The sequence below is a fragment of the Bubalus kerabau genome, chromosome 5, assembly GCF_029407905.1.
Source record: "Bubalus kerabau isolate K-KA32 ecotype Philippines breed swamp buffalo chromosome 5, PCC_UOA_SB_1v2, whole genome shotgun sequence".
NCBI lineage: Eukaryota > Metazoa > Chordata > Mammalia > Artiodactyla > Bovidae > Bubalus > Bubalus kerabau.
Window position 1 is genome coordinate 74,856,409 of NC_073628.1, and position 25,618 is coordinate 74,882,026.

Here is a 25,618-nt window from a genome sequence, read left to right on the forward strand (position 1 = left end):
TGCCTTTGGAGGTGGATTATGAACCACATCAGAAAGCCAATCTCATTATTTCCCAGCACAGTTTGCATTTGACAAAAAACAACATTCCCCAGAAGGATGATGCATATTACTTAGCTGATTTAGTTCCTGTGTTTCCCAAGTCAAATATGTAATAAAAGAAGATCTATTATATAAACACACCTGTTTATTTCAGCTTCCCTCTGAAACTGTACCAAAGTGACAATGAAGAAAGAAAAAAGGCACAAATCTGTGCAGACAAAGAAAATGAGAGAGAAGGTTTAGGAGGAAATGGGAATCAATAGTTTGGAAAACTGGAAAATAGATGGAGAAGTGGTCATTGACTTGGACAACCCAAGAAAGCTGGAGCCTGAGCCTGTCATGAGGACAGCTAAGACAGTGACTCATTTTACCTGAAAATCTTGGGAATTAGAGGCAACAAGTAACTTAGAGTCAGGAGTGCTGGGTGGGCGTGGTGAAAAGAGAATTTGTTGACAACTTCTCTAAGGAACAGTTTGACCCCCAGATCCCTTTTCCCAGCCAGGCAACAACCCTTCCCCAAACCAAGAAGACGTGAGGGCCATTCTCTGAAATCCTCATCCAGAGAAACCCTATATTCTGGAAGACCAGTCCACAGGCAAGGATATATGTCATTACTAAAGATGGGCTGTTCCTTGAAAATATGCTGAACACTGAAACTCTGGCTCCCTTTTGCTTAATGACCAAAATGAAAGTGGTTGCCTCAAAGAGGCAGGCACTGGGAATGGAAATAAATAGGGCAGCAAGCCTTTATTGAATGTCCTCTGTCTGCCACGTCCTGCCCTATGCTTAGCCTTCAAGAGGAAGTCTGGAACCATCCCTGCTCCTGCACAGTGTGTTGCCTAGTTCGCACCGCAGAGCTCACTGACCTGCTCGCTGATCAACTTCATGTGTAAGCAGTGAGGGGCACCGGGTATGAGGGGGTCACATACAGATGGTGGGGATTTGGGAAGAAACAACCTCAAAGACAGTGACTGATTGAGGAATACTTCTGCCTGTGTTTAAGAGAAAATAGAAGTGCAGGAGCAAATGCAGACATAAGCCAAATAGACTAAAAGTAAATAATACAGACATGGAAGCAATAAGAAAAAACTGGGGATATGTTGAAGGGTCACATGAAAGATAAAATAAGAAAGAGGACTTGAGAAGTGATGAGCTACTCAGACTCAGAAAGAGAGGTCCTTGAGCAAGACAATCTCCAAATGGGGGTCGTGTTTGAGGCCACTGATTCTAGAAGCTGAAGATGATTAAAACAGGCATGAAGAATAGGCAGTTTTACTTGGTGAAAAGACCAGACACGTGGCTGACTTGGCAACAAAGACCAAGTGTCCAGGATCTGGATTAGAGCTGAGTTGGGGAAATTGAGAGAAAGAAAAAATTTATGGCTAGTGGACAATAGGTGGGTTTTGGCTGCTGAGAATTCATCTCTTTGTCCTCACTCTTTTCTGTGGGTTTTTGATCTCCCCTTAGAAGGAACTACATAATATATGTGGCTTTGGTGAGTCAGTGTCCATCTCTCCATCTCCCATGGTAGAATCATAAGGGGCCAGGTTCTCCTTTTCCCCTGGATGGTAGGAGCGGGAGGGCAGGACAGGGCATAAGACTTGTTTGACAAATGTGACCTTGTCTCCTGGGACTCTGAATCTTGAATGGAGAGTGGGCTGAAGGCGAGAGCATTGCAGTGGAAGTGGGGTGAAGGAGAAGAGACCTGACTCTCCTTCTGCTGGGGCTCCCAGCCCCCTAGCCTCTTGCTTGCTTTATAAACCATCTATCAGTACTTGGAGCCACTGATATTCTTTCAACTAATTCCCACTTTGAAGGATTATTGCCAGATTCCTTTTGCTTGCAGCCCAGATTCCTGACAGACACCAGGGAAGACACCAGAAAGGAAGAATTGGTTGGATTAGGTAACTGGAGAGGAAGCATCAAGGACAGCTCCTAGGGAAAGTATGAATTAGATGATTACTGCCATTGGCAGAGATGAGAAAAATAAGGATGCAGGATTTGTTTGGGAAAGATGATGCCTTGGTATGTTTGAGGCCTGAGTTCAATGCACTTTGAGCAGCTGGAAAAACAACTGCAGGGTAACAAGACACAGAGCTGAACAGAGACACTTGAAAGCGATGTGCACATTTAACAGTATTCACAAGAACAGATGTAATCCTGCAAAGGGAATTGTAGGGGAGAAAGAGTAGAATTTGAAGCTATAAGCCTTCCTAGAGAGATGCAACTCATAGAAAATGTATTCATTTTAAGGAGGAAAAAGTAACAACTCACAGAGCACTGAATATGTAGATGCTTATCTTGTTTTAATGCTTTGTTTCAAAACTTCCTAAAGATCTCCATGGGCTTCCCTGGTGGTTCAGCGTGAAGAATCCAGCTGCCAATGCAGGAGACAGGATTCCATCCCTGGGTTGAGAGGATGCCCTGGAGGAGGAAATGGCAACCCTCTCCAGTATTCTTGCCTGAGAAATCCCACGGACAGAGGGGTTTGGCAGACTGCGGTCCTCAGGGCACAAAGAGTTGGACATGACTTAGAGACTAAACCCCAACAACAAAAAATCTCAATATCCTAGGTAATAACATATTTCCCGATGTAAAGAAAGTAGCTGACTATGGATGCAAGTGCCAGAATATGTTAACTTTAATTCACTTAAACAGCACAGGTTTTCTAAGGTTTTATTCCCTTAGAAACAAGAAGTCTATAGATAGGACGGTATCCAGAAGTGGTGAGTCACGGCTTCAGCTCTGCTTGGATACATTGGACCTCTCTTCCTCTATGTGTTGGACCTAACATCCAGCTGGCTCCCTTTCAGAGCAACAGGAATGCCATATTAGTTCCAGATATAACAATAGTAAAAGAAAAAAAAGTTGTTTCCACATTCTGTCTCTTGAAAGTGAAGATGCATTTCTCAGCATCTCCTACTGAATTTTCCCTTATCACATTGGTCAGAACTGTGCCACATTCCTTCCCCTGCACCATGATTGACTCAAGCCATTCAGGAGTCACCCAATGGGGCTGGGGCCAGCCTGCCTTCAGCACACGGTTAAGCAAAGAAAGAGTCATGTAGCCCCTTGAACAAAACAGCAGCGGATACAATGAGATAGTGTAGAAGGAGTGGGTAACACAAAGCAGCTATGAAGAATAGTGTCATAGAATCAACATCGTCTGCTCCAATGTGTGGGGCTAGTGCTCTATGTTGCAATCCAGTCATTCATGGAGCTCGATGTTTGACTTGGAAGTAACTTTGGGATACACTCTGCATTTTCATAGGATTTTACAAGATCCATCATTACATAACTTCAATTTGAACAATTTCTACGAAGCCATGGTTTTTCAGCCACTGCTTGACTCATCTATAATTTTCTTTTCTTCTATCTCTAGCCTTGCCCCCTAAAGCTTTTCAAAAATCACATGGAGCACAGAGGCAAAACCCTTCTGAACTTCCATTTTGTCCACCACAATTCCACCAAAGCCAGGGATCTCTAGGGATAGAAGGACAGACAGCATTGACAATGGGTGCCTGGATCAAGAGTCTAAGAAATTGTCAGTGGTCTAGGATGGAAATCAGCTCAAACCCAACTGAAGTATTTAGCTCTTTTCCTGCTGCATCCTTTTAGGCTCCTTTGAGCTTATAAATGTTAAAGACCACCATCAAGGACAGTAAACGGATTTAAGCATAAAACTTCCTGTCAAGGGTGATTTATATCCAGTAAAAGGATAGCAGGATAGCGAAGCCTGCTTTGCTAAGTTTATGATAGACAGTGAACGAGTACCATCAAAATAAAAAGGCTTTCAGTCTGTCGTCGGCTGTGTGGGTGTCTCCCTTCTTAAAAAGCAGCATGCTGGAATTGTATTGTTTGCTTTTATCAGCGCCTTGCACTGTTGAGGAAAAGTTCTACTGCACTGCTAATTGAACTTGTACAGATTTATAAGCTCAAGGCCTGTGCATGAGAGAGATTATTAGGACTTAAAAGATAATAGCTCCAGCAAGAAAATTAAAACTGCTTTCACCACTTAGATTTCAATTGCACATAACTTCTACCCTCCATACAAACCTCGGTGGACTGAGAATTTGTTTGAAAGATCTTTCCTAAAACCCATGAAAGAGTGATGAAACCCCAGAGAGCTCAGCTGCCATTTTGCCTCGTGTACAGCCCAACACTACAAAGGACCTACCCATCTAAGTCTGAAAGTGAGGTTTCAATCCAGTTGCTTCCTAGCTGAATGACATGACACTTCTAGATGATCACTGGTGGGAGACACTTCTCCATGGCTCTTTCTCACATCTACACATCATGAAAGCAGAGGCACTATCTGCTTTTGCTCCAGACTATCTTTCCACATACCGCAGATGGTGACTGCAGCCATGGAATTAAAAGATGCTTGCTGCTTGGAAGAAAAGCTATGACAAACCTAGACAGCATATTAAAAAGCAGAGACATCACTTTGCCAACTACGGTCCATATAGTCAAAGCTATGGTTTTTCCAGTAGTCGTGTCTGGATGTGAGAGTTGGACCATCAAAAAGACTGAGCACTGAAGAACTGATGCTTTTGAACTGTGGTGTTGGAGAAGACTCTTGAGAGCCCCTTGGACACCAAAGAGATCAAACCACTTAATCCTAAAGGAAATTAACCCTGAATATTCATTGGAAGGACTGATGCTGAAGCTCCAATACTTTGGCCACCTGATACGAAGAACTGACTTGCTGGAAAAGAATGTGATACTGGGGAAGATTGAGAGCAGGAGAAGGGGGTGACAGAGGATGAGATGGTTGGATAACATCATCGACTCAATGGACATGAGTTTGAGCAAACTCAGGGAGATAGTGGAGAACAGGGAAGCCTGGTGTGCTGCAGTCCATGGGGTCAAAAAGTGTCAGACATGACTTACCAACTGAACAATAGAGGGAACAGCCTTGGAAGAAAGAGATGGGGTCTCCCTCAAAAGCAAAGGGCAGGTTTGCAACTCAGGATTCTTCTGCTGTAACATAACCCGCTGGGGCCACATGCCATCTTCACACTGCCTTGTGCTAACTGGAGCAGATGCTGATTCTCTGGCTGTTGCTTTTGCTCTAGATAATACAACTCTTTGCCTTTGATCTGGGGACCTTGGTCTTCTGCTAGTTTCCAGGAACAGGCTAACTTCTCAGCTTACAGATAAGGAATATCTCAGACCCTTCACAGTTTGTGAAAATCACCAGTAATGTGGACTTAGAAAAGCCATTTTTCTAATGTTTTAAATCAGAAGGAGACTAGCACCTGCCTTAAACCATAATATGTCACTATTCCCTACATTTTCATACCTGAGTATAATTTCCCTTTGGCCAAAACCAAAGAGAAGCCAAGATAATGATAGTTGTTAGGGAGGGTTATGGAGGAAACTTCTTTTCTTGAATCTCTAGGGAAAATTGCCTTTTGACAATAAAAAGAAGAAAGAGATGGATCTAATAGACCAATTAATGTCCTTCCCAATTCTTCAACTCACAAATTTACATAGATGTTAAGAAACATGGGATTTCCCTGGTGGTCCAGTGAATGGGACTCCATGCTCCCAATGCAGGGGCCTGGGTTCAATCCCCGTTCAGGGAACTAAGATCCCACATGACAAAACTACTGAGCCCATGAGCTCTGGAACCCATGCACAGCAAGTGGAGAAGCCCACAGGCTGCAACGAAGAGCAAATAGAGTAAACATCTCCCTTCTTCTACTGTCTTCACCCCCAGATTATATGTAAGGAAAAATAATGCCCTTAACCAAGTTTTCACCCATTCATGTCTTCAGAGATCACAGTATGGCTCCTTTTAGACGATTAAGGGGAAAAATAAGTTGAACAGCATCATTTTAAAATGGACAGAGATAGGATTTATACAAGGAGAGGCAGGTTGATAGAGCCCAAGATAAGAAATACTGAGGTTACCTGAAGTTCCTTGGACATCATGCCAAGATTTAAAAATAATGGGGATGCACGTATGCAAGCAAAGCCTGAATGGGGCTATACATTCCTAAAGAGAACAGTATGGTTGAACAAAGCTTTGATGATGGAATTAACTTGAAACAAAGGCCCTTTGAGGAAGATCAGTCTGAAAAGAAATGAAGAATACATAAAACTTTGTTTAATTTATGGAATTTATATGCTGCTGACCAGTAAGTATAAAGTTCCATTCCCTTGGTTCTCACTATCACTCATGTATTACTTGTCAGTAAATGTGATGCACTCAGAACAGAACAGCTCCCGTAATATTTCTGTTCCCACTGCAGCTTTACTACACCCATGAAACTCTGTAATCTTTAAATTCCCTCACTGTTAACATCTGCTGAAACATTATTGGTCCCAGCATAGCCAAGCTGCTCTGAAATTACATTTAGCAGAGTAGTTAATGCTAACAGTATAATTCTCGACGCAACGGTGTTTGAAGAGAGCTTTACAACAGGCACGATGATCGTGCTTCCTTTAGCTTTTATTTCTTTCATATCTGTTTCGTATCACAATCTTATGTGCTTGGAGCACACCATTTGAAAAACAGCATGTTGTGTGTGTGTGTGTGTGTGTGTGTGTATATATATACATATATATATATATTTCCGTAAACACCCTATTACATTCTAATTTTTTTAAATTCCATAGCCTAAACTCACTTTTTCTAGTGTTTTTTTTTTTTTTAACAAAATGAAATTCCTTTGCAAGATATGATAACCATTTAGCGGTTTGAGGAGGGAAATTAATCAAGCTTCTGTAAAATGAAGATATTTTATCACCCCATTAAAGTGTTTTGAATGTTTTAAATCTAAATGACCCTACACATAACCAAAATAAACAGGTTGCTTACCGTGCTTGTTAATGAGGATACATTCATTCTGTAATCATAAAGTTGTTAGCATTTTTTAAAAACTTTGCTTTGAAGAACTACCTTTGGGGTAACTCCAAGATTGTAAACATAACATTGACATTGCTTACTTTAAAATTAATATATCCATGTATTTATGGCAATATAATTTATGGTAGTAAAATTATTTACATTTAGTATGGATAGAACATGATGTTTAAACGTGTTTAAACTGTAGGCATTTACCTGATCTAGTAAGAGCTGTAATGAATGGCTTGGTAAATATGAAAGATTTCTCTTCCCTCAAGAATATTCTTCCTCAAATTAAAACACAAATTTTTTTCATGGAATTTCACCATTAAGTAAAAATACATATTAATAATTTAATATCAAACAAAATCAGATGAATTTATTAAGTTTTGAAGGGCAGGAAAAATGTATTACTAACTAAGGATAGAGAGCAACATTTTTTAATTGGAGTATAATTGACTTATAGTGTTGTGTTAGTTTCTGCTGTACTATGAAATCAATCAGCTATGTGTGTGTGAGCTGAGTAGATCGGTCATGTCTGGCTCTTTGTGACCCTATGGACTGTAGACCACAAGGCTCCTCCATCCATGGGGATTCTCCAGGCAAGAATACTGAAATGGGTTGCCTTGCCCTTCTCCTGGGGATCTTCTCAACCCAGGGATCAAACCCAGGTCTCCCACATTGAAGGCGGATTCTTTACTGTCTGAGCCACCAGGGAAGCCCAAGAATACTGGAATGGGTAGCCTATCCTTCTCCAGGAGAACTTCTCAACCCAGGAATTGAACAGGGGTCTCCTGCAATGCAGGCAGATTCTTTACCAGCTGAGCTACCAGGGAAGCCCAGATCGGCTATATGTGTGTATATATATATATATCCCCTCTGTCTTGGATCTCGCTTTCACCCCCACCATTCCACCCTCTGAGGTCATCACGGAGCACTAAGCTGAACTCCTTGTGTAACATTCTTAAGAACACACTTTCTTCCTTCATATATTCAGAATTTTAACTCTCAGCAATATTTTAACACAAGTTAAACTTCTGAATATATGAAAGAAGAAAGTCTGTGCTCAAGAATGTTAACACTGTAACTTTGGTAAGCTTTTACATAACTTTCTTCAAAATGAACAAGATGTTTGCCAGAGTTGGTTGCCATAAAATATAGTATAGTCAAAGATAATAATTCTTTATCATTTATTATTATATATGCCATCTTTTGAATATTTCTATATTTGTGTCATATGTAATAGTCTGTTGGGATCAGAGGCCAGATTATATTCTTTTAATTCCCTTTCTGCAGAATCTATGCCAGGATATAAGCAAGATTAAGTTCTTTCTAATAAACAGGTGTTGGATTTACTCTCCCTCCCCATACCCTCCTCCCAGGAACCCTCATCCTCTCTGGATTTCTTATTCCCCAAGAGCAGTTATAGACATTGTTCAGAAACCTTCTTTACAGAAATTCTTTCCTTCGCACTAGTGCCCTCTACTTGCTGGCTAGACTCTGTCTGGGGCCCATAATCCCTCTTTATTCAGTCTCACTTTGAGAAGATGTCTGGATCTCTGCTACATTTCTGCCTGTCATCCAGACCCGTGGCTTGCATGGGATCTGAGAAAGCATCCTATCTTCAAGAAGAAAATGCCTGCTAAGCTCCTGTTTGTAGGTACTAAACCCTCAGCATCGCCACTTGCTCAACTGTGCTCTGTAACCAGGTTCCAGATCCCTGATTCTCCTCTGAACAATGACTTCCCTGCCTGAGCCCCAAATCTTCCTGTGCCAGTTTTTATTCAATCACTCTATTTCTTATTTCTTACTTCTGACTCCCAACATCTAACCTTCTTTCCCTACATCCACTCTTTGAAGTTGATGGGGTCAAAATACTATTTCTTGTATGCTATTTGGTTCCCTTTTATGGTAGCCACACAGATTTATAATAAAAGCTCTACACAGAAAGAAACAAAATTCTGAGCTTTTAAAATATATTCACAAAGTAATTTACCAGACAATGCAAAACGTTATATTAACATTGAATGTTTACCTTATTATGCTTATCTCCTAACCTTGTACAAGAATATGTATGTAGGAAATCTTATATTTGAGATCTAAGCAGTACCTGATTAATGAACAGCAGTAAATTATAACTTGCCAGCTGGTTTTTCAACACTCAGCTGTAATAATAATCTGAATTCATATCTGCTTTTTCTCCTCCCTTTTCCTCATTATTACCATAAAACTAGAAGCATATGGGATGATATTATTAAGGAAGGTAAAATATGTGGATAACAGAAAATGGAGACAGAAGGTTGTTTAAAACCATTGTCTTTGTATGTGTGTGTTAAAGAGAGAGAGATTTTTGTGTTTCTTTTTCATTTTCCTCAAGACTCACCATCCACAATGCATAAAGGGGTCTATCAAGTGACCTAAAGAGACATGGTAGAAACGACTACCATTGCCTTTAGTTGGCGTCTTTGAAAGCCTTTCCCAGCCTATAGACCTTATAGGTGGGCTTGGGCAACCTCATTTATGCCTTTCTGTGACTTCAGCTTAATTGAACTAGAAGTAGATACATGACCTTGAGGGTAACAGATCTCTAGCTTCAACTGAGCCAATAAGATTTTGCTGTTTGCTTTCTCTTTCACTCCCTTCTCTTTGCCTCTCTCCAAGTAAGATACACAGAAACTGGAACGAAAATGTCATTTAGAGTTGAGGTTGCAAGTGAAGCCGCAAAAAACCAGAACATGGTGGGTTAAGTAAGCAGAAACTAAAGCTTCACAGGAGAAATTAGTCAGTGGAAAAAGTAAGGGTACAGATAAGCAGAAAGAAGCAGAGAAAATAAACCACACAAGGCTAGAGAAAATGATTCTTGATACAAGGCAGAGTTAATAGGATTTTGAAAGATCAAATATGAGGTGTGATGAGTAGAAAGAAATGGAAGACTTCTAAAAAAATAGTTGACCATCATTTCTTCAACAACCGTCTCAATTCAGTCCTTAACAAAATGCTGCCACAAATTCTATTTGTTAATTTAACAAATAATTATGGAGCACCAACTTTGTATTCAGAGGTCTACCAACCCTTGGGTAGAAATCAGAAAACAAACCAGAGACCCAGTCCTCAAAAACTGCAAGTTGGGACTTCGCTGGTGGGCTAGTGGTTAAGACACAACACTACCACCCAAGGGGGCTTGGTTTTGAGCCCTGGTCAGGGAAATAAGATCCCGCATGCTGTGCAGTGAAGCCAAAAAATAGAAAGCAAATTGATAAGAACAACAAAAATTGAAATAAACACCAGCTTTAAGTCTTACTGGACTTACTGTAATCCATTTCAATACAGTGAGGGAAAGTGTGCTTCACAGAGAAGCCTCTAACCCAACTCTTTCCCACAGGAACACAGGAAGGTGAGAAGGCTACAGTAAACGGAAGGAGATGAAATAACCAGAGAAAGAACATGGAAGAGCATTTCAGGGAGAAGGAATCATGTGTAGTCTCTTAGGGCTTGCAATTTGTTCTGCTTTCTAGTGGAATTTAACTGCAATGGTTGGAAAGTAATATAAGCAGCTAAGATGTAGTATGGTATAGACTTTCTCTTTAAGTGCTTAAGGAATTCTGAATAAAGAGATTATTGTGAGGATTCTATGAACTTAACTGGTGAGAAAAGAGCTGAAGGATGAGCAGAAATTGAGTTGGTGGAGGAAAAGGACAGAGGGGCACCTGTGTTGCTCCATCACCTTTCCCCTGTAGTCTCTGTATGTATTTCTTCTCAGGTACATTGTAAGTTCTTTGCAAGCAGAAATTGCATGCTTTTCCTGTACATCTTTCTATCATATCTAATGGTTTGCTGGGCACAAGAATGTTATAAAAATTGTTTCCTCAGTGTTTGATTTTTTGTGCTTTATGAGTCAGAGTTAAGAATGAGAAATGCTTGACTCTATTTTCTACACACCAAAAGTCTAAACATCTAGAAAATTCTAAAAGCATCTCATGTTGCTCATTTACCCCCAAAGCAATTTGCTGTGACCACTTTTAGAAGTATGTTGGTAGAGTAAGTGGATTCAAATAGTTTTAATTACTCACTAAGTTTGTGGGTAAATTTTTTGATGGATCTTTTTTTAGCAGACACTAGAAGTTTACTTACTCATGATGCAGCTTGGATATCAGGTACTGGGCTGTATTGAGACTATCTCAAAGTATTGCTACTTGTAATCCCTTCACAGTTTATGATAGTGTCAATCAGGTAGTAATGACAGGTGTGTGTGCATGTGAGCTCAGTCATGTCCAGCTCTTTGTGACCCCATGGACTGTAGCCCGCCAAGTACGTCTGTCCAAGGGATTTCCCAGGTGAGGACATTGGGGTGGGTTGCCATTTCCTTCTCCAGGGGATCTTCCCAACCCAGGAACTGAAACTGCAGGACCACATCTGCTGCATTGCAAGCAGATTCTTTACCAGTGAACAACCAGGGCAGCCCATATTAGGGCGTGATAGTGACTTGTTATTATCAGTAAAAGATAATATGTTGGCAAAACTATAGAGACAGTGAAAAGATCAGTGTATGCCAGAGGTTTGGGTGAAGGGAAGAATGAATGGTGGCGAATAGAAGGTTCTTTATGATACTACAGTGGTGGATATGTCATTATACTTTTGTCAAAACTCAGAGAATACATAGCATGGAGAATGAACCCTAGTAAAAGCCTTGTGTTTTGATTGGTACTAATATATTGATGGTGCACACGGGGTGTGGATAGTAGGGAGGTTGTGGCCGGCGTTGGGGAAAAGTGGTGGGAACTCACTATTTTTAACTCAATTTTTCCGTGAACCTAAAACTGTTATAAAAATATAAAGTCTATTAGGTTTTTTTTTTTTTTTTTAAGGATGCCCCCTCTGTCCCCCTCCCCAGCTCAGGGACTTCCCTGGCAACCCAGTGACTACGGCTCCACACTCCCATGCAAGGGGTCCTGGGTTCGATCCCTGGTTGGGGTACTAGATAGAACACGCCACAAGTACAGATCCCACACACCACAACTAAAGAACTGAAGAGTCCACATGCCAAAACTAAGACCTGTGGCAATTAAAAAAAAAAATCTCTAAAAACTAATATGAACAAAATACTTACTATTTTACAGACTCTAAGTGCTCTGTAGATCTGGTGATTTATTTAATCCTTATATCAACCTGATGAGGAAATAAAGCACAGAGTGGTTGAATAACCTCACACTGCTAATGAGCAGTAAATAATACAGCCTGAATTAAAAGCACTATACTAAGTGGTTTATGAATTAAAGACACATCCAGTGAACAAGGCAGAAAAATATTAAATCTCAGAAGCAATGGTGATTTTAGGAATAACTGAGTTACAGCCACAGACTAATATCCAAGTGTTCAGAAATCTGATAATTTTGCATAATCCAGCCTAAATCAAAAACAACTGTTGGAATATTTCTAAATCATATATCTAAAATTGTTGGATTCAAATTCCCTGTCTTGGGGGTGATCAAATGACAAGTGTAATGAATTTTGAAAACCACGTCTCAAAAAATACTTTGGTCTGAGTATTCTTATGGCCATTTTAGCAATGAGGAAATTGAGGCTATGGGAGATTCCACAATTCACCTTGGCTAAACTCCTTTGTGGATCAAGACAAGGTATAAATAAAATAGGTGATCAGGTCCCTGAAGATTGCCAGGTTAGGCTCTGGGAGGAGGGGACAGCTGTGCTTTGTAACCAGAGTTCTTTTCGGAACCTTTTTTCCATTCCCTGATCACCACCAGCTCCAGGCACAGTTGTATGTAGTAAGCTGCAGTCCCACAGGGACGTGCCTCTCCCAGATCACATCGACTCCAGTATAAAATTACAGGAATTGAAGAAATTATTCTCAATTCAACACACCAGTCCCAAGGGCATTTGTTGTATATCAGACTCCACCGAAGTTTGAAGACATGGAGGGATTAACCCAGCAAAACAAACAACTAGAACTTGAATATCACAAGTCCCTACTATGAATAGTTTCTCAGTGATGCTTGCAATTCTTGGCATTCTCCCTTATCTTCTCATTCTCTCCATCCTTTCTCAGACCCCCTCTATTTTTTAATCACCCTATTTGTTGCTTACGAAAGTGATTTAGCTCTTTTCAGCTCCTATCCCCAGTTCTACTCAGCATTTCACAGAGAAGGTGTTGGCTGAAGCTTTGAAAATGTTTACCTTTTCTTTAACTCGGGTTTAAAATTTTCCTTCTTGGTTTCTCTCCGGTGGTGGTTTTATCTCTCCAGTTATATATTCATTTAAATATTTTACCAATAATAGAGAAGAACAGCCTAATGACTGTGTTCTAATTGTTGTACTCCAGTTGTGTGTTTTAAGTTGAGAGAAGTATTTTCTAGAAAATATTTGGAGGAAGAAGAATTAAAATAAACTGGAAAGTTAAAGAACCATTCTGCGTGTATTAGAAGTCACTCTGGGGTGTGTTCTAGGGGTCCATTAATATCTGCCGCACCACAGTCTCACCACCACTTGGGGTGCTGGAGAAGCTTCTTGAGAGTCCTTGGACTGCAAGAAGAGCAAACCAGGCCATGCTAAAGGAAATCAACCCTGAATATTCATTGGAAGGACTGATGCTGAAGCTGAAACTCCAATACTCTGGCCACCTGATGCAAAGACCTGACTCATTGGAAAAGACCCTGATGCTGGGAAAGACTGAAGGCAAAAGGTGAAGAGGGCAGCAGAAGATGACCTGGTTAGATAGCACCACACTGACTCAATGGACTTGAATTTGAGCAAACTCCAGGAGATAGTGAACAGGGAAGCCTGGCATGCTGTAGTCCATGGGGTCACAAAGAGTCGGACGCAACTTAGCAACTGAACAACAACATCTACTGCAAGTGGTTATATGCATCATGTTTTCATTCCAAGACAAAAGTTAGTAGAGCATCAAAATATGCCCTGTTGGATCCTTACACTGAATTGTCGTGAGATGATGTGTGCAATGATACGTAAATTAAGTCAGAAGCCAAAGTTTGCAAAACGTTGCAGTTTGTTGATTGTATATGTCAAATTCCATTGTGAAAATCCATTTTGTCATATATAGTAACAAAAATTGGCTCAGACTTAAAATAGTCTGATAGCACCTATGATATAATGTCTTCCTAATAAGTAGTGATTAACCCAGTTGAACATAAATCCTGTGAAAGAAAGTTGCCTCTCTTCATTTTGAAGAGATGATTTTAAAATATTTGACTCGATCTTTCCCAAGCGGGCTAAAAATTCACACAAAAAAGAAAAAAAGTTATTTTTCTTTTTTCTTCTTTCTTTCTTTTTTTATTTTAATTGGAGGTTAATTACTTTACAATATTGCAGTGGTTTTTGCCATACATCAATATGAATCAGCCATGGGTGTAAGAAAAATAATTTTAAAAAGAGGGTACAGTTGTTAAGACTCTATTTTTAAAGAGAAAATATTTAATAGTGTTTTCAGTGTAATGGAGGGGAAAAAACTATAGTATTGTTCAGCCACCAAAAATAAAAAGTGACAGTTCAAAAAAAATAAATACATAAAAGATGGTATCTGACTGGTTTCATTAAAAATCAACACACTTGTCTTTAAAAATTCTTATAATTTTTTTCTTTAATGATTTCTTAAAATTTATTTTTAATTGGTGGATAATTGCTTTACAATGTTGTGTTGGGTTCTGCCATACATCAACATGAGTCAGCCATAGGTACACATATGTCTGCTCCATTTTGAACCTCCCTCCCACCTCCACCCCATCCCACCCCTCTAGATTGTCACAGAGCACCAGGCTGAGCTCCCTGCACTATTCGCTACAACTTCCCATTAGCTATTTTCCAAATGGCTATACATATTGCAATGCTACTCTCTCAATTTGTGATTCTTATAATTAATTCTATAACTGCTTTGTTAGTAATCAGGATGGGAATATAAACATAAAATATGAATTTAAAATAAGAAAATATCTCTGAATTTTTTATATTTTAACTTGCATTGGTATATTGTAGCAGTACACAGAAGGCACTCAGTAAATATTTGTTGAATGAATAAATGATTAGATGAAAGACTATGAAGATTAAATGTCTTGTTAGTCACAAGTACCCATAGAATTTCTCCTTAGGCATTTATTCTTCACTCCCTGTGTATATGTGTTATGTCCAGTTGAGAATAGAATGATATGTGGGACCTGGTCTCTCTCCTCAAGGACCTTAGACTCTCATTTGTAGGAAAAATGTTAAGATTTGATGTGTTTTGTATTTCCTTAAGTAAGTACAGGGAGTCCACTAGATATAAAACGTCAAGTTGCAACTTTCAAAGAGGCAAGCATGCATTCACACGTCTAATCATGTAAGTTAGTTCACATGTCTGATGTACACCATTATGTGCATGCACCCTCTAGAAGAGTTGTGCTTTTGTGTACTGTACTATACAGAAAACAACAGAATGGGAAAGACTAGAGATCTCTTCAAGAAAATTAGAGATACCAAGGGAACATTTCATGCAAAGATGGGCTCGATAAAGGACAGAAATGGTATGGACCTAAGAGAAGCAGAAGATATTAAGAAGAGGTGGCAAGAATACACAGAACTGTACAAAAAAGATCTTCATGACCCAGATAATCACAGTTGTGTGATCACTCACCTAGAGCCAGACATCCTGGAATGTGAAGTCAAATGGGCCTTAGAAAGCATCACTGCAAACAAAGCTAGTGGAGGTGAGAGAATTCCAGTTGAGCTATTTCAAATCCTGAAAGATGATGCTGTGAAAGTGCTGCACTCAATATGCCAGCAAATTTGGAAAACTCATCAGTGGCCACAGGACTGGAAAAGGTCTGTTTTCATTCCAATCCCAAAGAAAGGCAATGCCAAAGAATGCTCAAACTACCACACAATTGCACTCATCTCACATGCTAGTAAAGTAATGCTCAAAATTCTCCAAGCCAGGCTTCAGCAATACGTGAACCATGAACTTCCAGATGTTCAAGCTGGTTTTAGAAAAGGCAGAGGAACCAGAGACCAAATTGCCAGCATTCACTGGATCATCGAAAAAGCAAGAGAGTTCCAGAAAAACATCTATTTCTGCTTTATTGACTATGCCAAAGCCTTTGACTGTGTGGATCACAATAAACTGAGGAAAATTCTTCAAGAGATGGGAATACCAGACCACCTGACCTGCCTCTTGAGAAACCTATATGCAGGTCAGGAAGCAACAGTTAGAACTGGACATGGAACAACAGACTGGTTCCAAATAGGAAAAGGAGTACGTCAAGTCTATATATTGTCACCCTGCTTATTTAACTTATATGCAGAGTCCATCATGAGAAACGCTGGGCTGGAAGAAACAAGCTGGAATCAAAATTGCCAGGAGAAATATCAATAACCTCAGATATGCAGATGACACCACCCTTATGGCAGAAAGTGAAGAGGAACTAAAAAGCTTCTTGATGAAAGTGAAAGAGGAGAGTGAAAAAGTTGACTTAAAGCTCAACATTCAGAAAACTAAGTTCATGGCATCTGGTCCCACCACTTCATGGGAAATAGATGGGGAAACAGTGGAAATAGTGTCAGACTTTATTATTTTGGGCTCCAAAATCACTGCAGATGGTGATTGCAGCCATGAAATTTAAAGATGCTTACTCCTTGGAAGGAAAGTTATGACCAACCTAGATAGCATATTGAAAAGCAGAGACATTACTTTGCCAACAAAGGTCCGTCTAGTCAAGGCTATGGTTTTTCCAGTGGTCATGTATGGATGTGAGAGTTGGACTGTGAAGAAAGCTGAGCACCGAAGAATTGATGCTTTTGAACTGTGGTGTTGGAGAAGACTCTTGAGAGTCCCTTGGACTGCAAGGAGATCCAACCAGTCCATCCTAAGGGAGATCAGTCCTGGGTGTTCTTTGGAAGGACTGATGCTAAAACTGAAACTCCAATACTTTGGCCACCTCATACGAAGAGTTGACTCATTGGAAAAGACTCTGATGCTGGGAGGGATTGGGGGCAGGAGGAGAAGGGGATGACAGAGGATGAGATGGCTGGATGGCATCACTGACTCGATGGACACGAGTCTGAGTGAACTCCGGGAGTTGGTGATGGACAGGGAGGCCTGGCGTGCTGCGATTCATGGGGTCGCAAAGAGTCGGACACGACTGAGCAACTGGACTGAACTGAACTGACTGACTGACAGTATAGAATACACCAGGGTAGCATATTTATTTCAAACAGGATGTCTGAAAGCGAGCAAAAAAGCAGCAGTGATGTAGCCGCTAAGAAGCCCCAGCTGTTTTGCTATAGTAGTGTATTCTTTAAGGTACTGTACCGTCAGATTAAAAATGCTTTCTTTCTTTTTGTGTTTGCTTTTTATGTATTGTCTGTGTGAAAGTATTATAAACCTACTTCTGTACTTAGTCACTCAGTCATGTCTGACTCTTTGAGACCACGGTAGCCCACCAGGCTCCTCTGTCCATGGAATTCTCCAGGCAAGAATACTGGGGTGGGTTGCCATGCCCTCCTCCAGGGGATCTTCCCAACCCAGGGATAGAACCCAGGTCTCCCACACTGCAAGAGGATTCTCTACTGTCTGAGCCACCAGGGAAGCCCAAACCTACTACAGTACAGTACTATATAGATCATTGTGTTAGTTGGGTACCTAGGCTAACATTTTTAGACTTAAGAACAAATTGTATTTATGAACATACTCTCAGAAAATAACTTGTTCATATGTAAGAGACTTGCTGTATAGCAGATAATTTGCAGAAAATAATTCCCTGAAGTACATTAATAGTGACTGCCCTTTGGATGGGTTCACTTTATCAATCTGGAAAAACAATGATCATAGACATCTCTCTTTCTATAGAAGGCAAGTTCCATGTGTGTTTCAACTGCCAGATGAATTCTGAATGATAGTAGAAAGAGTTAGGATGACTCAGACCACACTGCCATTGGTCTGCTCAGACCTGGATGTTAGCATTCTTCAGAGCCCATACTTAAGAGATTGTCTGTCCTTCTGAGAAATCTCCTTTGATCCCAGGGATTCCACTAGCCCGTGTTTGCTGATGATCCTCAAATCACCATTTTTCAATACAGACTTCTCAATGGAGCTCCAGACCCAAACACCTCCTAGATGGCTCCACTTGGCTACCGTACAGGTATGTCTAATTAATAACAAGTTCAGTTTAAGATATTGGGTTCATAAGGAATGAGGAAAGAGGAGTGACTGCTAAAGGGTAAAGGCTTTCTTTGGTGGGTGATGAAAATATTCCAGAATTAGTGGTGATGTTTGTACAACTTTGTGACTATCAACAGTCTCTGAACTGCACTTAACAAAAATAGATTTTATGGTATATGAAATATCTTGATCACAAAAAGGAAAAATATAACCCAATTTACTTCTATGTAAAACTTTTCTGTTATGTTCTTGAAAGGAGCAGTTATATTCCCTAGCTGTGAAAGTTGTAGCTACGTAGCAACATGGATTTGAGCAGATCTGAACTACTGAAGGGAGACTAAAGAGCATTTACCAACTAGACTGAGATTTAAATGCAAATAAAATATTCTATTCATTTTTCTGTGTTCTTTCTTTTTTTAAGTGGGTATTCAAAATAAGCATCTTCTGAATGAAAGACTATAAGACTAAGAATTCTGCCCATACATGGGAATGATAGAATGCACCATTAACTACATGCTGAAACCTCGGGCTTTACAACTGGTGGCTCAGTGGTAAAGAATCTGCCTGCCAATGCAAGAGAGGAGATGTGGGTTTGATCCCTGAGTCATGAAGATCCCCCCTGGAGGAGGGCATGTCTACCCACTCCAGTATTCTTGTCTGGAGAATTCCTTGAACAGAGGAGCCTGGCTGGCTACAGTCCATGGGGTCGCACAGAGTTGGACACGACTGCACAGGAGCATGCATGCATGCTGAAATCTTAGGGTTGTTGCAGTGAAAAGGGAAAAAGAGGAATGAGTTTTTCTCTTTCCCTCTCTTGAGAACAAAGAAGATAAAGAGAACAGTGAGCAGGCCTGAACATTGCTAGCTTGGGGTTTTTTTTCTTTGTACTTTAACATTTCCTAACTCTGCATGTCTGTAACTAAGTTTGCTTTTCTTCCCCATAACCATGCAGGAGCTACAATTCACATCTTCTTCTTTGACTCTACGTTAAATATCTCCCCTCTCTGGTGTTTATCCTTACGCCACCCTTCCCCTTGTCCTTACATATCAGAAAGAAGGCTTCAGAGCCACCGAACTGCCAGACTCAGTTACTGGGTTGCATACTTATTCATTTAGCCGTGTCTGACTCTTTGCGACCCTATGGACAGTAGCCCTCCAGGCTCCATGGGGATTCTCCAGGCAAGAACACTGGAGTGAGTTGCTATGCCTTCCTCCAGGAGATCTTCCTGACCCAGGAATCGAACCCAAGTCTCTTGCATCTCCTGCATTGGGAGGAGGGTTCTTTACCATTAGCACCACCTAGGAAGCCCTAATTACTGGGTTACTGATGCCAGTATATAGCTGTCTTTGAAACAATGTGAGAAGAAGAAATCAAGATCCTATCACCTTTGTTCCTCATCACGAACTCCTGACTGCAGCCCTTGCCTTATATAGGTCCTAGACTCCTCATGGAGGTTGGGCACAGTGCTTGAGACACAAGCCTACTGTGTTCCCCTTTTTGCTGGCTGAGGATAAAAGCCACTTTTTTATTTCCTCCAAACTCTATCTCCATATTTTTCATTCAGCTTCAGTGGGCAGAGATGGCCAAAATTTTGGCCAGCAACAGGGTGGATTCCAAGTTTGACATTTCATTTTATTCCCAGGGCCTAGTTCTATGCCTAAAGACAAAAGCAATAATAATACAGTCCACACAGTAATAACAGACCATCAGTAACTCTTGAATAAATGAATCTGAAGATTCATGCTGAACTGACAGTCTTTACTTCACCCTCCCTATTTAGTTAGTCACCAACTTCTGTAGACACCCTGTCTGCAGAAAATCCGGCCTTTTCTCTTCATCATCACCATGCTGTGATTACCTTAGTTCTGCATCTTGTCCTTACTTCCTGGATTACTATCCTAATTTTCACTATGCACTTTTCTCCAAATATGTAATATTATTATTAGGTAGTTAGAATAGGAAAAAGGAGTCCAGAATGGCGGTGGCTAAAAGATAAGGAAGGGAAAAACCCAAGAAAATAGAACAAAGGAAGGTCTGAGGACCTCGGGTCAAACAAACAGCACTCCTGGCTAGCCCAATTTACATAAGGCAGGCCCAGAGGGAGGAGAAAAAACATATAAAAAGAGGGGCCAGAATTGGGCTGGGGGGCCTCTCTTCTCTTCTGGTCTTTTGGGTTGGCATGCCCTCACGCCTCAAGGATATATTTTCCTTTACTTTCTAAATAAAACTGAGCTGTAACACGGAGCTGTAACACTGGTCCGTTGGAGGGCTGTAACGAGGTCCATCTGTTGCTTCAAATTTTTGTTGTGATGAGACAGAACCGAGGAGGTTACAAACTTCCCCGACATTATGAAACTAAAAATACATTCATTAAAATTAGACTTGTAGTTTGTGTCACTTAGCTCAAACCAATCCTATCTGTGCTGCTGTCCAAGGGGTCTAAAATCCAAATGAGATCGTATTTGTTTCCTACTTAAAATTTTTAGTGATTCTTCATTATCTTCTAATTATAATGAAATTCCTCAGAATGCCGACGTGATTCAGCCTTGACCCTCGCAGCACGTCCAGCCATCTTCACACTTATGCTTTCCTCGTACCCCTTGCTCCAGATGGTACTGACAACTATCTCCTTAAGCTCTTTCTCCATCCAACACACACAACTGCGACAGGATTCAAAAGACACCACTGTACCTATTTATCTAAAAATCTGTCTCCATGGCTACACTTAAGACCCTTGAGGTCTGGAATCAAGCTTACCATAAAATATGCAGGCTGGTAGTGTGCCTTGTGGAAAAGTCAAAACTCTTAGAGATGGCACTATGGTTCCACCAGCTCCGCAGGTTAGCTCTTGGATCATACCCTACAAAGGTATGTTGCGTATAATGGTTTATAGATAACGCTTGAATAAGCACTTAAAAGATGATTCAATGCTAATTCCTTTCATTCTTCTCTTCCTCTGTTGCTTCTTCTTCAGTATTTTACTACCATCTTTTCCTTTAGAGAAGAAACTGTATCTTCTAGGAAAAGAATAACTTACAGGTAAGAGGGTTTCCCAGCCTAATTATATTGATGGAGTGTGGCAAGGCAGTTATTTTAAACTAATAGGAATTTGGGGGTGTCTTGGAGATTCCGGTTATTTCTGTTATCTCCTTGTGTGAATTATCTTTAGTCATTCGAACTTTACTACATTTGTTATGTCTCTGTTTGACTTTTTAGAATCAGTCATTTAATGAGATTGCCTTGGGACAAAACACAGAATCCAAACAACAATTTATAATCAAATACAAATATAGTCAAAACAAAAATAGCATGAAGATAAAACACTGTGCTTAATAATAAGTTCTGTCAGTGAAGATGATATTTAATAAAGAAAGAGTTCATGAAATTGAGTTTTGATGAAATTTGTCAGAAGTAGTAGAGCTTCTGTGTGCACTGTAATCCCTTTCAGTGGGCACTTGATGTGAGTTTCTCAGTGTATTTTCCAAATCAAGATTTTGAATGGGATGAACAAGAGTATTCAATTTTAAGGCTGCTGACTCTTTACTAATTCACTGATTAAATAAAAATCCCCCAGAAGGAAAGTTGGCAATTATCACTTTCACTTCAATTCAATGATTCCATTATTATGTCGGTCCCATTATTGACAGAATCCTCAATCCTTATATTCGTTCATTCAGATAATACTTATTTTGAGAACCCACTTGAAAGAAAGAACACAGAAAAATGAATAGAATATTTTCTTTGCATTTAAGCATCCCAGTCCAAGGTTTCCCTGGTGGCTCACATGGTAAAGAATCTGCTGGCAATGCGGGAGACTGGGGTTCAATCCCTGGGTCAGGAGGAATCCCCTGGAGAAGGGAATGGCTACCCATTCCAGTATTCTTGCCTGGAGAATTCCAGGGACAGAGGAGCCTGGTGGGTTGCAAAGAGTCACCCATGGGGACAGGAGTCCATGAGGATTGCAAAGAGTCAGAGATGACTGAGTGACTAACACTACTACATGCCAGTCCAGTTTGTAAATTATTTTTAGTCTTCCTTCAGTAGTTAAGATCTGCTTGTCCCAATATAGCTATAATCTTCACATTATGGTTTAGTCGCTCATTTGTGTCTGACTCTTGTGACCCTATGGACTGTAGCCCACCAGGCTCCTCTGTCCACGGGATTTCCCAGGCAATAATACTGGAGTAGGCTGCCATTCGGAGAAGGCAATGGCACCCCACTCCTGTACTCTTGCCTGGAAAATCCCATGGACGGAGGAGCCTGGTGGGCTGCAGTCCATGGGGTCACTGAGGGTCAGACATGACTGAGCGACTTCACATTCACTTTCCATTTTCATGCATTGGAGAAGGCAATGGCAACCCACTCCAGTGTTCTTGCCTGGAGAATCCCAGGGATGGCAGAGCCTGGTGAGCTGCTGTCTATGGGGTCGCGCAGAGTTGGACACGACTGAAGCTACTTAGCAGCAACTTAGCAGCAGGCTGCCATTTCCTTCTCCAGGGGATCTTCCCAGCCCAGGGATTGAACCCAAGTCTCCTGCATTGGCAGGTGGATTCTTTACTGCTGAGCCACAGGGAAGCCATAATCTTCACAGCTAGGGAAAATAACTGCTCCTTTTAAGAATTTTGGGATACTTCTGCCTTTAAATGGAAAAAAAAATTCAGAAGATCTATCAGTTGTGCAAGGGTATATTTGCTGCTCAATTAAGTCCAAGTATACAACCCCATTGACTATAGCCTGCCAAGCTCCTCTGTCCATGGAATTCTCCAGGCCAGAATACTGGAGTGGGTAGCCAGTCCCTTCTCCAGGGGATCTTCCTGACCCAGGGATAGAACCCAGGTCTCCTGCATTGCAGGCAGATTCTTTACCATCTGAGCCACCAGGGAAAATAACTGCTCCTTTCAAGAATTTTGGAATAGTTCTGCCTTTAACTGGAGAAAAATTTAAAAGACCTACCAGTTGTGCAAGGGAAACACATCCAATTGAGATGGCTGCTGCTTTTGCTGAGATTTTATACTCACTAGACCCTTGAACTGAGTCCTTGTCTTATTTTCCATACAAAAAATTCCTGCTTTAATCCCTGTGTTCACTAAGTCCTACTTCATCCAGGGTTGTAGTTCCCACTTGCCTCTCTATAGTCCACCAAGTGTTGGAACATCACCCAATCCCAGCCCTGACTACAGGATTACTAGATCTCATGGCCAGCCCTGCTACAGGCATTTGGCCTCTGTTGATTGTCTGCTCTTGTTTTTCCTAGTCCTGGCTTCTGCATAACCAGGCTACCTTCCTAATAAACCATCTTTGCCCACATTGCCTGTCTTTGGAACTTTCCAGATCAGCATTCAATCCTGGGTCTCTCTGGACTGAGGATGTGCAGGGCCAGGTCTTCCTTTAGTTGGAGAAAATGCAAATAGTCCTACAGAGAAGCATCATCTCAGGTTTGTTGGGGATACAGCTCTATACTCACATTATGGAAAGATGATTAGTTCCCTACATGAGCAGGAATTTGAAGTATCCAATTTGGTTCCCAGCAATCACTGCCTACCCCGAATTCCCAGGTTCTCATCCTGGTATTGTTTGGGGAAACCCTGACCCTAACTGCCCACCCTGGCCAGGTACTATAGTAACCATTTGTATGAGTCATTTTATAACAGGAGATATAGGTAAGGAACATAGAACTAACAAGCCACACCAACCAGAAGAATTTAGGAAAGGTCAAAAGATGTCACATGTCCTACTAACCTCCCAGAGTCCTTCTTGCTGGAATCCATCTTGGCTGAGCAATCAAAGTGGATGCCACTGGGAAGGCTCCTGAGTCAGAACTGAAGAGGAAAAGTTAAAATTTTACATAACCTCCTGCTCCTTCTGCCTCTGTAACTCAGCTTGCTCCTTGCAAAGTCTGGATCACGTAGGTCACATTGTGTCAGAAAAGTGGGGACTTAACAATACTAAGAACTGGAGCTCATCTCATTGCCCTTGTCCTGCTCTTTGCAATTGCCTGGCCTTGCAAACTTGCTGAATCATGCCTGTCCGTGCAAAGGTCAGGCATCCCCCTCCCCATCTTGGCTGCTATTCCTGTGCATGAAACCCCTTAGTTTAAACCAGCCTATTAACAGCTAGTGTTGCCCACTGTAGTCTGTCTATAAAAACTCTGTAATCCCTTTGTTTGAGACTCAGAGCTTGGAATGTTAAATCCTCTGGGCCTGCTGGCATAATAAACCTGAGTTCTCCAACTGTCTGAGTGTGGTGCTTGGTTTCTCGAGTACTGGTTTCTGCAACAGAACAATTGGCCAGAGAAAACCCAGAAATTAATCCCGTCACCATAAAACCCTAAACTGTGAGCCACGTGGCAGAGCAGTCCTCCTACTTTCCCTTGACCCTGCTGCTCCCTGCCTTTATTGGGGCCCCTTCCCAATAAAGTCTTTTCAGCACATTTGTCTCCTCAGACAATTCATTTTCAAGTGTTAGGCAAGAGCCCACTCTCAGGCCCTGGAAGGGATCTCCCTTCCTGCAACAGTATTTCGATGGCACGGAATGCAAGTAGAAGGGCGATAGAGAGAGAAATGGATGGCAGACAGAAAGAAACCATCTGACAAAGCTGAAGACCACTTGCTTTTCCAAAACAGCTTGAATCTTCCTGCCTGGGCTGCCACGTGAAGCATGTGATTAATGAAGAGATGTCAGGGAGATAATTCTTCCGAGGCAAGAAGAGTGGAGAAAGGATTAAAAAAAAAAAAAAAGAATTATTATACATTGAGTGGAAGGAAAGCAAGAAAAAGGAGCTTGTGGTGGTTGTAAAAGTGCCAATAAGAAATAGTTACACCATTGTCAACCAAAGTATGGACCCCAGCCCACCTGGTCTTTCAGCACCTACCCCTTCCCGCTTTTCCCGTGAAGCTGGAGCTACCTCCCTGGTTATAAATAGCAGCACAGATGTTGACAGAAAAATGCTCCCTTAATTACCATACAAACTGCTCTACTTGAGTGAACCGTTTAAAGCAGCCTCCAAAGGAAGTTCACTCAAGCAATTCCGCAGATTACAGCTAATGAACAATATTTCCTCGCACCTATTTAGTGCTCATTAAAATGTAAAAGCCTTTCATTTTAAACAGACGCACAATAAATAATTCCTCTCTCCCTTTCGGTCTCTGAGTAGGCTTGAAGAGAAGCAGAGAGAGGAGCAGGGCTGGGGTGGGGGCGGAAGCAGAAAGAGAGACCGGAGGCAGAGAAGGGGGGCAGGGGGATCAGAGACTCAAAAAAAGAAGTGGGGCTCACTAGCATCCCAGGAAGCCACAGCTTGTCTGCTAGGAGTGATATCTGTGTTTGGAGCTCAACCGATAGATGCCTAGACCAATTCCTCCAGCACAGGTAACCAGCCTTGAACCAGGATGGCAGACCAAAACCGGCCAGGGCAGCCCTGGGAGGCAGAGAGGGGCCAGCCCAGGATAGAGCCCTTTCAATGTATTTAATGACCACGGCTATGTTTCTTTAGCTTGAAAGAAAGTTCTTAGTTGCTCAGTTGTGTTCGATTCTTTGCAACCCCAAGGACTATAGCCAGCCAGGC

At 41.2% G+C, this 25,618-nt stretch overlaps 1 long non-coding RNA gene across 2 annotated transcripts in view; it reads right to left on the reverse strand.

Annotated features, from left to right (window-relative positions):
- LOC129653918 (uncharacterized) overlaps nt 1-25,618 on the reverse strand; it is a 68,757-nt gene that overhangs the window by 13,812 nt on the left and 29,327 nt on the right. Inside the window, exons 2-3 of one of the 2 annotated variants that reach the window (XR_008715278.1) lie at nt 23,797-23,876; nt 12,003-12,061 (exon numbers count right to left, since the gene is read on the reverse strand). This is a non-coding gene — a long non-coding RNA (uncharacterized LOC129653918). Of the gene's footprint in view, nt 1-12,002; nt 12,062-23,796; nt 23,877-24,928; nt 25,067-25,618 lie in introns of those variants that run through there. The other variant, XR_008715279.1, reaches the window with a different exon arrangement.